Genomic DNA, 14,072 nt, shown 5'->3' with positions numbered 1-14,072 from the left:
ATTAAATTAATCTCAATTGATTAAATATAATTTTCACAATAAATAATCATTAATAAATAAAATAATCAAATAATTAAACAATAATCACACTATAGAAGAAATTAATTCAAACCTCAATTAATAACATTATTCCATAAATTAAATCAAACATGAATCATACACTCACATACCCAAGCAACTCAACAAAGGGAAAACATCTATGCAAAACTCTACCATTGACTTGCACTGTGGCGCAAACTGACAAGGTAAACATCTAAGCCTAGAGTGAGTGAAAGAAACCCATGCCATCTCCAACAAATTGCCATTGGGAGAGGACACGCTTAGATATGTGAAGCCAGGTGGAGTTGATGTTCGGTACCTGCAATCCGACAACCACAATGTGATACATACACAACATATATCCATCATAGTAAACATGCAAGTGAAAAGAGAATCACAACACCTTATCATACTCACAATGAGTGATATGGCATCATCCCTTTCATGAAGACAATCACACACATAAATCACATAAATACATCAAATGAAGCCATAATTATTAAATAGGGGTTAGGACCATCTTATCATCATAAGTCATATATTCCACATATGAATCCAAAAATCATATAAATCACCAAACATCATGAGTCATATCAGATAACATAAGCCCACATAGAGCAACTAGCATCATCAGTACCATTTAAGATGCAATAAAGTCGTAAGTAACCATCCAAGCATCAACTGTATGCCTAAATAAGTCTATCAATGCGTAAATCAAAATGCAAGTCTAGGAGGGCACTACATAACAAGATTCAACATAAATAGATAAATGAAGAATGTAAAGCTAACATAGAAGTATAGATCTAGAAATGAGATGCAAAAAGGAACCTATCACTGAAATTTGAGACTAAAAGTGCCAACATATGGAGCTAGGTGCCCTAGACCTGAAGGCGCTTTCATCAGCTAAAAATTTGTATTCCATATTAGGATCAATAGTAGGTCATTGCCACCAAAATTCAGCCAAAAATTGTTAAATTATGGCACCAATCAACATAGCCCATGGGTTTTTGTCTATTCAAAGTCTAGAACTATCCATCTCAATCCGCTATGTGAAAATATAACTTTATGCTATCATATCTATAACCTACATATAAAGATGAGGGAAAAATGATTGTGCTATATAAGGGCTTCCCTAAGTCAAACCTTGTGTTGGTATTTCCACTTCACTACATCAACGTTGGATGAAAGATAGCTTACCCCTAGTACTTGATAGAGGTTGAAAATATTAAATGAAATTCTTGATTTAACAAATGATACCTTGATATGAAACTCCTTGTCTTGAATCCTTACATAAAGTTTAATATTGCTTGATAGGTTTCAATCCATTCCTTCATCATGGAGGAACACATAACTTGACCATGGTTGCCAAACTTGAATGCTTGTATGCAAATTTTCCTCAATTGTCTTGAAGATGCTTGATTGAGTTCTCAATTGGATTGATTGATAAGAGGAACTTAATTGAGATAGGAGTTCAAATGAGGGAAGGATTTTATTTATACACAACTTACACATTTTTGGGGTTTTTTTAAGACACTAATATCAATGAGAACTTTCCTGCTACTTGCAAAATAAACCATTATGATTTCAAATTTGGGGCAAAAATGGCTGGACCATGGTGCTAGGTGTCATAGTCAAGGAGTTTTATGGTGATAGGAACTACAGTCTTGGCATACTGAGTTGAAATAGATGTTAGTGAATAGAGGATTGCACTAAGTTTTCAGAAATGTCCATGAGCTAAGCACAATCAGGTATCAATTAGGGGCATGAAGCACAACCACCAAAGTGAACCAAAATAAGTGTGAAAATATAAAGGGATGTACAAATTACAACACTACAAATATGTACAATTCTTATCTATTTGGGCTACATAATAGTTATGTCAAAGGTGACATGTGCATCTCATCACATGCAAGGACCTCACATGATTCAAATATGTGATATGTGAAGATATTTAGGTATAATTTCGAATACAAATGCCAATTATATCTAGCTATTTTTAGCATATAGTATGCAAACATAAAATATTGAGATATGCACCCATGGTATTAATGAAAAGAGGAACCATTCACAATACACTAATTTTCTCTAAGAGATTAATATGAAAAAAAAATTGGACACAAAATAAAATATATCAAAGGTGCATGAAATATGATAGAATAGGATCTCCTCTCTATAATATGCCTATAGGTGCAAGAAATATCATGTTTGTAATTCACCTGATGCAAAAAGAATCCTATTGCACATCCATGTATATATTGATATAGTAATAAAACTTCAACCCCCCTATAATCCTACACCTATAATAGGTTGTTTACACACTCATATAGAAAGGTTTATCATTTTTCACAAAACTAGGGCTCTTAAAGTGTCTCAACTTAACTCCTTTATGGTTTTGTAATTGGTAGCAAACACTAGATTTGCATCACACTAGGCACTATCAACATCAAGGTCACTCCATTGAGGTCAACTTTATGCATTTTTTCTAGTCCATGATATAATTAGAAACATCATAAAATTGGGTCATTTTCTTTATTTTTTGTGTTTCTCAATATTTAATTTTCTACAATCTTCTCTCACATAGATAAAGTGTTCATACATCCTTGAAGAACACAAAAAATTTACACATACACGAGATCTCTTTCACAATGTTAGAGTACATTAATATCACACACATCCCTTAAAATTCACAATAATCCACATTACAAGTATTGTTCAACATTATCTTCATTCACACCTAAGAAGTCAAGGGTAGCCAAAATGGGGGCATTTGCTCATGAAGAAAGTGAAATAGATCTAATTCTATCAATGTGTGAGGTTTTGCTAGTAGTTCTTAGTCAATGATAGAACATTTTACATCACTGCATATATCTAATCTGTTAGTAATTCTTGTAATTAGTAAAGAAGTGAAATACATAACATCATCTAAATAGTTTGAAAACCACTATATTATGTCCATCTAGGGTTGGGTTGTGCCATCAAATTGTGGTGATTGAGTCATTTTTATATTTGATCGTGGATACTCATATGGTGTTGTCTTGAGATGTAAAATACCACAATAGGGACCATTGGTCCTCAACAAAGGGCATATGATCTAAGAAAATCATCATTTATCAATTCATAAATACACTCAGTATGCAATGAGGACCATCACTCCTCTAAAAAGGGCATATGATTTGAGTGTAGCCTTATGCATTAGTTCATTAATTACACAAAATTACATACATCCCTTTCACATTCCCTTATGCACAAGTATAATAGAAAAAAATTCGCATGTATAGATTCCCTCTTGTAAATTTTACTTCATGTATAACCATATAAGTCTCTACAACTTTGAGTATAATTTCCACTTGATTTATACAAGTTCAATTTGTGAACCATTGCACATGCTTTTCCTTTTACTACCTTGATTAGGTCATACACATACACATGTAGCATTAATTCCTTCATAAGAAAGAACACCATGTGTGTGAGACACTTAGCATGTCATATGCTATAAGAAACGATTCCATATAGGCCTAACATTTGGTACCAATAAATCCATAACATAATAGTGTCTAAGTTACATGACATGGCACCATTTAAAGTTTTATAATGGACAACATACCATCCACACATACAATATGACTATACACATTTGATAAATGTTAGCATGTAGAGTTCTTGGATGCTGACCTTCATCTATAAATAATGTACATCTTTTATACATATACATAAATTATAGAACTATATTAAAATGTACCATTTATTTAGTATCAACATAGTATATACAAATAAGCAAAGATATATGCTACCTATTTTATTGAGGATTAAGTATATAAACTTATGTCCTATCAATATCATTTGTAGGATACTAAAGAATGTCTCTATTTCTACTTCTTCCCCATAATATTTAATTATTACACCCCTCCCAATATACTCTTATGGCTATATGGTTCTAAATACCTCTTATATTTGAAAAATATTCCTGGAGGGAATAGAGTTTAGCTTGAATTGTAATGAAGAGCATAATTTCAAGAATCTTCTATAACTCAAGAATAGAGAATAGCATATGGATTCCCTACTCTCATATTTGGTAAATTAATTCTTAAACTCTATATTGTCATCCATGCCTTTCAATAGCTTGATCAATTGTGTTAAACCTCTAGGACTAAATACCATCGATTTACTATGTATATGAGCTTCTTATTATTATTTATGTATACTCTTTTTATTTCTATCTTTTTATATTTAATATTTTTCTATCCCTTTTTATCATATTTATTTAAAATAGTTATCTTGAATTTAAATTTAAAGTTATTAATATCTATATAATAACTTTATTAATATCTATATAATACTAAATCTATTGTTAGATACTGGTTCTTATAAGATAAAAATATGGTAGTTTACCCTTCATCATCCACATAGAATACCTCTAATACTAAACTTTATATCATAATTAATTATTATTAAAAACTAGTATAACATCTCATATTTTTAATTATTAAATCTCACCCATTAATTAATGAACTCTTATAATTTTTTTTTCTTGATCTTATAATTTAATATCATTTTATTAATTCAATGAATATAAATAACTTCTTTGTTGCACCATTGGGATTTGCACTAATTTTCAATATGCAATTTAGAATCCATTTAAACTAAAATACATTTTTCAATCATTTATGATTACCAAATTCTAAGATATGTTGCTTTAAACATGAGTGAACTAACTATTCTAAAAAATATTTTTGTTTTGTTTGGTGTTCTTGTCAAGGTGTTGGATCTGAAGCCTTGTGTTGAGCCTCTTGCTGGGTTTGTTGCTTGGGAACCCTATTCTTTTTTTTGGGTTTTTTCCTTGCTCTTGTGCGTTGTGGGGACTCTAAGCCCTTTTCTCTGGCTACTAGGTCATTTGGTTTTATGGCTGACCTAGTGCCCTATCTCTTTGTTTGTGGGGTTGATAATTTGTTTCTAGGGATCAGGCTCTGCCCTGAGGAAGCTCTTTCTCCCTTCCTAACCTTCTTTGGAGAAAGGGTTGTGTTTCCTCTTGTGGAAGTCTCTTAGGTTTTTTCTATTCCCGATTCTATCGAGGTGGATGGTGCAAAAAGCCTATTTCTTGGGGTTTTGGTAGATCTTTTTTTGAGCATTGTTGGTTTAGAACCCACTGAGGGGGTTTTGTGGTAGTACTTGCTTGGTCTACTTCTTCAAGAGGGTGTCTTTCATCCTTGGTGTGCAACTTAGATCCCGGTCCTATGGAGGTAACCTTTGGTCCTTTGGTGGTGGACCATGTGCATTATTTGGAGGTTTCTGTTCTTGTTCTTCTAGAGGTGGTTTTAGGTGTATCATTTGCTAGGGTTTTTATTACTACCCTAGCCTGTATTTCCTTTCTCTTTTGGCCTTTGCCAAAAGCTGATTATCTACTCTAGGGTTTTCGAGAACTTTGTTCCTTTCCATGTCGAGCAATGTCTCAATTCATGGTGGTCTTATTGGAAAAAGATTTTCGAGAGCTTTTCAAAACCCAAAGGTTATTTTTTCTTTCCTTGGGATTATTTCTAGTTGATGATTTGGAGTTCCTTCTTAAACTCCTCTGGTCTGAGAATGTAACTCTTGCTTGGGTTCGGGTTCCTGTTTCCTGTTTCTGCCGATTTGTAGTTTCGAGGTATTTCCCTTTGAAAAAAGAGTTCTATCTTTTTTGGTGTTGGTTGTCTCATTGCTTGTGAGATCCCATTTTTCCATTTTTTAGGTTTGTTATGTAAAAGATTCGAGCCCCTCCTGCTTTATCTAATCAGAACTATTCTATAAACAATCAATTATCAATTAAAAATAAAATAAAAGTTAATCATCAATAATTATTAGACCATTAATATTTGAATAAACACACTTTAATCGTCAACAAACTCTTAAGTTATGCGCATCTGAAAAAATAGGCTCAAAAATAGATTCTACCACTTATTACAAACTGGCCAGAAGTCATACCCTAGTAAACCTTTTGTCAGTCATGAACTTAAATGGAATAGAGTGGGAAAGAGAGGAGAGCGGCATCATTCTCGTTTATCTAAATGGTTGCCTTCACACTCCCCACACCAGCAGCAGCTGCAATTTCGTTTTGGTCTTTATGCTCATTATAGTTATGAGCGTATGGTGAAAGTGGTATTTCTCCTTGCTATCATGAAATCTCTCAACGAAATTCTAAAGACTACGGCTGTTCTTTTAGCAGTATTGCTTCTGTTGTTTGGATCGTTTCATCATTGCCAACCTCTTCCATTTCTGCGGATCTCCCAGGATTTTGCTAACCATTATTCTACTTCCCATCTAGTAAGCGAGTTTTGCATGATTTTAAAGAAGTATGAACTAGTTATTTTTACTTTTCTATTTTTAAGGAATGATTATCCAACTGGTCAAATCCTCAACGTTTTCAGAAAGCTGTTGCGAAGGTGGAGTCAAGCTTAATCAGAGCTCAGGCTTCCATAAGGAGAGCCGCCCGGATGCCAAATTCTACTCCCACCAATATCTATCGAAATGCACCTGCATTTTACAAGTATAATTTTTATCTATTGAATTTCAGATTTGAAATCAAAGAGTTACTTATTCAGTTTGCAGTAAAAAATAGTTTTGCATATGATTTAATTTGCAATGCATACATTATGGTAACAAAATCAGGTTAATAGGACTGTAAGAAAAATGTATTTAAATTTAAACAAAGATTTTTCTTTTGGGTTTGTAATAATGGAAGTTATGAAGGAAATATGAAGCTGAACAACGACCCAATAAACTTTGAAATAACTGTGTTCTGATCCACAAGAATTTTCTTGTTATTTACAAGAACTTAATTTTTTTATTTACAGGAGCTACGCAGAAATGGAAAAGCGTTTCAAGATTTTCGTATACCCAGAAGGTGAGCCACCTCTGGTTCACTGGGGTCCCTGCAGAAGTATATATTCAACAGAAGGTCGTTTCATTCATCAGCTGGAATTACCAGGGACTCCATTTGTGACTTCACATCCAGAAGAAGCACAAGTTTTCTTTCTTCCTTTCAGCGTAGCAATGATGGTCAAGTTTGTTTACAGGCATTTAACTTACGAAATGCCAAAAGTAAGACTGTTTGTGAAAGACTACATTGATGGGGTGGCCAGAAAGTATACTTACTGGAACCGCAGTCTGGGTGCTGATCACTTTATGCTATCTTGCCATGACTAGGTAATTAACTTCAAATTAATATAAACCCATGACTGGTTGGCAATTGCATGTCCAGTCTAGTATACGTTCAATACTCTTTTCCTTTTTTCTTCGCATTTTCATTTTTTGATGAATTCTCTTAACTTTTTAACAATTGTTACAGGGTCCAATTACTTCGCTGGCAAATCCATTTCTGTACAACAACTCCATCCGCGTGCTGTGTAACGCAAACAGTTCAGAAGGGTTTAATCCCATGAAGGACGCATCACTCCCGGAAATGAACTTGATAACAGATCGTTACAGCAGCCGTCATATGTTTGGCAGGCGGCCGCCATTGGAGCGTCCAATTCTAGCATTTTTTGCAGGTGCCAATCATGGAGTTGTGCGCCCTTTGCTGTTCAAGCACTGGATTGGCCATGATCCTGATATTCAAGTCCATCAATATCTCCCAAAGGACAGAAAGCATAAATCTTATCTAAACTATATGAATAATAGCAAGTTTTGCCTATGTCCAAGCGGATATGAAGTAGCCAGTCCTCGCATTGTGGAGGCCATCTATAGCGGGTGCGTGCCTGTAATAATTTCAGACCATTACGTTCTTCCTTTCAGTGATGTGCTGAATTGGGACACATTCTCTGTCTTCGTTCCACCACCTGAAATTCCAAATCTGAAGAACATACTACAATCTATTCCCATGGGGACTTACGTCAAGCTGCATGGCAAGCTGATGGAAGTCCAGAAGCACTTTCTTATAAATCAGCCTCCTAAGAAATATGACATGTTTCATACGATCATCCATTCTGTCTGGCTGAGGAGACTGAATATCGTTGTACAAAAAGAAAGATTCAATTTGTACACTTGAGAGACTTCTCTTGTCCTTCCGTGCTGTTGTCTACTAAATCTTCCCAAAAAAGTACTCAAATTTGACAATTTGTTCAACCTCTTGTAATCTTTAGGAGTTTATCCATGTTTCTATTGCAGATGACAAATAGATTATTCATGTCATCTTATGAATGAACTTAAGAAAGTTACCTTTTCCAAAATCGCAATCGTCTAATCAAAACAGATTGACTTCACAATTAAAACCCACATCACCCAATTCCTTGCTCAATCCTCAGAAAGAACCGATAGTCAAATGATGCGAAAAAGCTAGTGACAGGTAAGTGTTATATCAACACGTAAACAAAGTATTGCCAGGACACCGAAACACCTCTGGTTAAATCTGGTTTATATTGTAAATGCACCATAATTCATGCACAGTACACCTGCACAGCATCTGAATCGAGACTTGATATGTTCGATAATAATACTGCCATCATTCCAGTCTTACGCCTGCAATTCTGGCAGAAAGTGTTTATTAGAAATGGTTATGAATCCAAATGGTGAAGAGGGCGTAATATTAGAGATTGCATGAGTGCTGGCTGTGTGACGCGTATCGAATTTTGTCAACAGGTGCCAAAAAATCTATGAGAAAGTTGCCATCTGGAAAGTTTTGCCGCTTCCACTTGCTCCAGATGATCTGCGAGGATTTATTTCTGCGATCAGACACTTGTATTTCTTTGAAAAATCCAGTTGATTGTTGTTTGTACTGGATTTGTCGATCATTTATGAATCAAAGTTTATGATATATATGCTCACAACAAGAACATGACAAAATGTAGCTTTAGAATTTAGAATAAAGAAAAGGAAGCTTTATGTTGGCTCTTTCATTTTAACTCTTAAAGTAAATTCGGGAAAAGGGGCGTGTCCTAAATAATCAAATCAATCACTTCAGTGGTACACATTCATAAGTATAAAATAATAAAAAATAATAAAATACACACACATTCATAAGTATAAAATAATAAAAATTAATAAAATACACAATTAATTCAAATGTTAAAAGTAATGTTATTCTAGTGTTGAACCCATGCTCCTAAGTTTAATCTATTTCTAAAGAAGATTTCAAAACCAAGAGAAAAGAGAGATTCAAGTTAGAGAAGGTTTATCATATTAACAAAAATGGGTTTTAGTTTTAGTTTAAGATTCAGGGTTCAATCAAGCCTTAGGGGCTATGGAACTATGGAATTGGTTAATGACAGTGTGCATTCATAGGCTTACTCCACCTACAATTCTATAGGTGATTGATTCTAGCAACTATTGAGTGCCCCCTACAATTCTATGGCCCCCCTACAATTCTATGGGCGATTTTAGCAACTATGGAGTGCCCTTATTATAGCATGTTTATTAATTCTACATCCATAGAACCATAGAATAACTATAATGAGGAGGGGGGAGCACACATCCTAATTGAGAATAGTACTAGGTTGATTTATTAGCCCCGGGCCCTTTATAATAGTAGGGTGCAGTCAAGACTCGATTCTAGCTCAAAGTTTTCTAACAACTAGAATTGCTTAATATATCAAAAATAACTATTTTGATAATTTTATTGCTTTTAATTTTATGGTCAAAATCCAACCCTAATGTAGTAGCTATTAAAGGAATTAATTTTCACCAAATTAGACTCTTTACTATTTAGATTAGAGATACATTATTATTGGATAGATAATATCATGTTATATAAGTTTAGAAAAATAGATAGATTTATCTATAAGTTTTAAGGGTAGAGATTGTTATGTAAATAGGGATATGATATTATTAGTTATTTAGGTGGATGAAGATGCAAGAAATCCAAGAATCATTTCCCGGAGGAGATGAGGACCCCTAAAAGAGTCAAAATCTAGGAGATTGACTCGGACTTGGACATTACCGAAGAAGCCAACACCCCCCGCCGCTCGAGCAGATTGGCCACTAAACCCTCGGAGAAACCCCTACGAGACTCCTCTTCCTCGCATGACACAGGCAACTCTATTTCGTATGTTAAAGCGCCCCTGACCCAACACAAACAGACCCCCCATTCTGTGAGCTCCACCCAGGTTTCTGAAAGCCCCGTCTCCTCTATGAATCCAGAGCCAGCCAATTTCCCTTCTCCGACTTTAAGGATTGAAAAAATGCTGGTTGTTGAAGAGGCCAGTAGAGTGAAGGAAGAAGAGCCCAACCTGACTGAGCTTGAAAAAAAGATAGAGGCCCTCTCTGATACTGTGCAGGTGATTACCAACAGACTGGAGGCGACGGAGTCCAAGATGCACGATGTATCCAAGTTCACGTTGAATGTCATGAGATGCTCGGCGAGGACACTGTGCCTGTTGCAGGATACCACGGCCAAAGGGAAAGGCAAAGAGGAGGACGACTACAAAAACCTGTTCAAGTTCCTCACGAAGGAATGGGCTCGAAAGTTGCTCCCTAAGAAGAGCCAAGGGAAAAAGAATTAACTGTCTGCATGTGGTGGTGTTTTTTGTCTATGTTGTGTAGTTGTGGTTTGGATAAGCCCAGTTTTGGCTTATGTTTATATTTTGTTGGTTATAGCCCTGCGTGGCTTATGAACTATACTCTGACTGGGTTTTTTTTACTGTTGATAAACTCTCGTAATATGGTTTTTGTTTTTGATAGAGGTAAAAGGCTGTTTTTTTGCTGTCAACGTGCGAACAATGGCCCTGCCACTGTTCTCTTAATTGTACCTATGGATCAGCCCCCTCGTTTTTGGCTGCATGTGACACACACCTCTTATTTTAGTTGTATTGGGTTATGCAAATAATTTATGTAATTAATTATATTAGGAGTTGAGTATGTTGGAGGATAATCTCACCTACCCTTGAGTCACATCCTCAAGTATGCATTTGTCAGTTGATTATGTCAATCCCATCTTACAAGCATATACTTTAACACGGTATGTAGCAGAGTGTAGAAGTTTTACAACAGTAGAGGTATTTATTAGAAGTTATCAATCTGTAAGAGTGTATAGCAGTAATAAAAATAGGGGAAGCTTTTGGTAGAAATATGTATCTAAATAGTAAAGTTGTTAGGGATAGGAAAGATACGATGAAGAATGTAATCATGCTTGAATCATATAAAGCTATAGCTCAATCAATATATGTAATGTTTTATTTTATTTGAATGATACTCTGTTATTGTTATTTCTGCTCTCCCCTGTTTCCTTCATCTGGTATCAGAGCCTAAGGAGAGATCCAGGGAGGTAGAGAGGAGCTCTAACAGCTGTTCAGGAGTTGCGCAGAGACTGTAATAGATCTATATTTCTTTGTGTCTTTGCATCTGTTGTTAATTGCCAAAATAATATTTAGTCGGTCACGTGTGGCTGAGGATGTCCCTTCGTAGGCTGCTTGTAGTTTTTTGTTTCTACCTAGTCTAAATTGCAGACCTATAATGTTGCAAGCATTTGAACCAAAGATGGTTAGATGTCATCGTTGTTGTGTAGAAGTCCAGGAGACCATAGCCGATTTTATTAAGCTAAAAGAAGTAAGTGCACAAGTAAAGGTGTTTTCCTATTGGTGAAGAGAAATATGTTGTTCAGTAGCCATTGTTGAATGGAGATCATCAAAGATAAGCTGTTGCTCCAAGTCGTGGCATTTGAATGTAAGATCATTTACGGTCCATGTTACCTAAGCTAAAGTTCTTTTTGAAGAGTCCAAAAGAATCTCGTGTTGTTTGAAGTCACAAAACTTATCACCAGTCAAATGAAGTTCTTTTATTGTAGTTGTTAAAGGCTTTCATCATAAGAGGAGTTTGTAAGCCAAGAAGAAGTGTGAAAAGCCGCCATTCATTGTGAAAAATATCTCTGCAAAAATAAAAAGAATAAATTCTGGATAGTACGATGCCATTAATGGGTAATGAAAAGAGTTCACAGTTGTAGCTTGTAGCTATTATAAGTGTTGCAGTTTGAAGACAGAGAAGGTGACAAAGAGAAGGCACGCTGCAAGGAGGATTTCAAACCTATGTAGATAGACCACAATAAAATGTTTGTCAAGAGAATGTTGCCAAGAGGAGATCGTTGTTTCTGAAGCAAAGATTTGTCGAATCAGTTATTTGAGGATTGCAAGCCATGAAAAAGGTGATCATTGCTTATTGGTAAAAATTAATGTTATTTTGTGAAATTTAGGTAAAAATAATTTTTGATTAAAGTGGTGAAGAATGCTAATAGGTGGAAGGTTGACAGATCATGTCATATTTTTAAATGTTTAATGAAAACAAGATGTTGTGTACATGTGTTAAGAAATTGTTGAAGGTGTGTTTGAGTTACAGTTGATAGAGGATTGGTGACAAATAAAATCTGTGGAAGAGTGGATGTAAGTAGGACTGCTCAAATCATGGAAGCTGATCTATCAAGGTAAGTTTAAAATCTTTGTGTCAATGGGAAAGATAGGAAAGTAGGTGAATAAAGAAAATGAAAAATTTAATTAGTGAAATTGATATTTAAACAAGGAATCAATAGAAGGGTATATGCACGAAGTTGTGGTACCAAAAAGGTGCCACACTTCAAAAAAAAATTAAAAAGCGCATAAGGCGCACACCTTATAAGGCGCACGCACTGCCCTATAGTGCGCACGCCTTATAAAGCATGCACCTTATGTGCATTGTAAACAACAAAAAAATCTTGTTCCGCATTTTTGCATTCCAAACCCGCATTTTGGCATTTTTGGGTGCTATTTTCTTGCGCTCGCCCTTTATAAAAGCTTGAAATTGGGCAATAAGTTGTCCATCTCTCATCAAAATGCCGCCATGCCATCGAAGAGCTCAAAGAGGTATGTATTTTTATTTTCTTATTGTCATTTTTTTTATTAATTTGAAGATTAAACTAGGTTTATTGATTTAAATTTATTTTCATTATCAGGAAATGAGATTAGACAAGAAAATGTTGAAAACACTCAATCACCTCCTCATGAAGACCATATTGAAGAAGAAGCACATCAAGAACCTCCTACAATCCCTAGACACCCCATAGGTACACAAGAAAACCTATTAGGTCAAATAGAAAATAGCCAAAAAGAGCTTGAAGGTTTAATCACAGGGCTAAAAAATCCCACTGGAACAAACTCCCATAGGACAAACCTTGCCAATTCTTTGCAATCTATTGTATCTCACATACAATCTGTGAGTGGGCAAATAAATTTTTGGTCCCGTAAGAAGGAAGAACAAAAGCAATTTTATGCTGACAAATTATCATATGCGGCAGTGAAGAAAAAGAAAATTAATAAATTTGACTTGTGTGCTCTTTTTACGGACCCCCAAATGAATCAACCTTTACACCCTAGATGTAGGAGATTCCCTATTCATTGGTGTCATCATGAAGGGATTAAGAAATTTTTTTGGGATAGGTGGTGGATGGTATTTGATCAGCCCCCATGCAATAATCATGAGGTACCCCAATACTTTTTGAGAAAACTGTACTGTGAGTTTGTCCTTAATGAGATCCCAAACTATTTTGATTTTCTAGATTTCCAAGGTAGAGGTGGGGGTTCCTCACATGATAGAGAGGGTGCACAGCGTGATCCAAATCTCCCACCAAAACCCTTGGCCAGACCTATGGTTGAGCATGTTATTATTCCTTCCATTGTGAAGGAGAGTATTGAGGTTGAAACTCTAGACTCGATTAGCTCACTCACTCAAACCCTTATACAGTATGCTAGTCCTCTAGTAGAGGGTGATGCGAGTGATGATGTTGATTCTTCTAGGCATCGAGTTCCAGCTCATTTTTGTCGATCTTGTGGTTCTTTTTGCACTTATGATCCTAATAGTTCTGAGAATGCATGTGCACGAGCGAAGTTTGCTACAAAGAACATTGTCATGACAGAATCCTTGCTGAACGAAACATTTGGCATTGATACCTAGGTGAATTTCATTACAAGTTCATTTCATTCTTTTTATTAAACCTTATATGTAAATTTGAGAATATATCTAAATTAGTAAATTATTATGATAAAAAATCAGGGTCAAAGTGTTCACAATACTAGCAACATTCTTGTAGCACCCTTTTTCACTACTTC

The 14,072-nt window shown here is 35.2% G+C and overlaps 1 pseudogene; it reads left to right on the top strand.

Annotated features, from left to right (window-relative positions):
* Window positions 1-6,007: 6,007 nt before the first annotated feature.
* Window positions 6,008-8,133, top strand: LOC131067852 (probable glycosyltransferase At5g03795; annotated as a pseudogene).
* Window positions 8,134-14,072: the final 5,939 nt, after the last annotated feature.

This window comes from Cryptomeria japonica, chromosome 8, assembly GCF_030272615.1.
Source record: "Cryptomeria japonica chromosome 8, Sugi_1.0, whole genome shotgun sequence".
In the NCBI taxonomy this organism is placed as follows: Eukaryota; Viridiplantae; Streptophyta; class Pinopsida; order Cupressales; family Cupressaceae; genus Cryptomeria; species Cryptomeria japonica.
The sequence above is the reverse complement of the archived record's forward strand: the minus strand, read 5'-3'. Positions and strand labels throughout refer to the sequence as shown.